This window comes from Triticum dicoccoides, chromosome 5A, assembly GCF_002162155.2.
Source record: "Triticum dicoccoides isolate Atlit2015 ecotype Zavitan chromosome 5A, WEW_v2.0, whole genome shotgun sequence".
NCBI classification, from domain to species: Eukaryota; Viridiplantae; Streptophyta; class Magnoliopsida; order Poales; family Poaceae; genus Triticum; species Triticum dicoccoides.
This window is the reverse complement of record NC_041388.1, coordinates 625218695-625220043: the sequence shown is the minus strand read 5'-3', so window position 1 is coordinate 625220043 and position 1349 is coordinate 625218695. Positions and strand designations below refer to the sequence as shown.

The following is a 1349-nucleotide window of genomic DNA, read 5'->3' as shown; positions in this document are numbered from 1 at the left end:
ATATCGATCCTTTCACACCTTCCATTCAGCCGGGAGGATTCTAGCTATGAGCTCCTTGAGAACAGATGGGCAGCTAGATCTCAGATGCTCATACCCATCACTTGCTATCATTGCCTCGAAGTTGGACGGAGAAGCAAGGAACCGCAAACAAGCTTCTTTGAGACGATGGAAGCCATGCTGCTCGGCTAAAGCCAAGCTGGTGGCCACCATCTTGGAATTAATGTGATTGCACAATTTCTCCTCACATATCTGCTTCAGCCTGACGATGTTGTATCTGTCAGCTGCTACCAGCAGATGGCCAGCCATAGCCACATCAGCTTCGCCTTTGTTGCTAGCCATCTCAAGCACAGGAACTGAGTCGGTGTATATGAAGTGGAGCAAGGACTTGAACACATCAGGTTCCATGTCATGAATTTTAATAGTACTAGCTGCAGAACTCTCCTTCTTGGCGCTGAGGAGCTCCGCCTTGAAGACTGATGAGCGAGCAGCAAGGACACACCTGTGGGCCAAGAAACTTTGTGCGCCGACTTCAAAGGTTAGGTCTGCAGCGTCCTTGTTCTTGAGGAGGTCGGCGAGATGCTGGTGCATGTCAGTTGGAGGAATATTTGCCTCTTGGCTCTTGAACTCCCTGATGGTGACATCGCACCTTATGGTGAGACAGTCATTTCTCAGATGCACCAATGCCTCCAGATCAGCCTTATTGATCATGAGTGGGTAGCTGTAGTCTGAACCTTTTGAGAATGTACGCATGGGATTAGTATGGCTGTATGAAGGAACGGCTTCTCCATTCTTGTCAAGTACAGCAAGCACGTATTTCGCCTTCACGCCTTCGGCATCAGCAGATTCAAGATGCAGATAAAGAAAGATGAACTCGGCATAATTCTTAAGGACACCGTTTGGGTAATATCTCACGGTCCACTTGTGACCTCCAACACTGAATGGGGTAGAAATCACAAGCTGGCCGTTGTTGAGTAGCGCCTTGGCTCTCGAGTATCCATCAAACTTGAGCACAAATGACCTTTCCTCAGATACCATGGCCGCAGAGATCTTGCATAGCTCTGCCATTCTGGGGGTGGGCTTGGCTTGGTAGATTGGACTAGCAGGATGGAAGACTGGCGAGCAAAGATTTTACGGAATCATGTACCTATATATAGAGGTGCACTTGGGAAGTTAAATCCATCGGTTCACATTCAGTCAAACAAAAAATAGTGGCCTCTTCGCATCTCGATCTAAATGTTTGCGTCCGCCTGCCTGCCTGACATTTACTACTCGATTACCTTCACCAGTAGACGCCACTGCACTGCAAACGAAGACAAGCCAAACAAAACATTTTCATCTGCCGATACAGT

At 48.0% G+C, this 1349-nt stretch overlaps 1 pseudogene; it reads right to left on the bottom strand.

Moving 5' to 3' along the window:
* Window positions 1-6: 6 nt before the first annotated feature.
* LOC119300200 lies at window positions 7-1065 on the bottom strand (annotated as a pseudogene).
* Window positions 1066-1349: the final 284 nt, after the last annotated feature.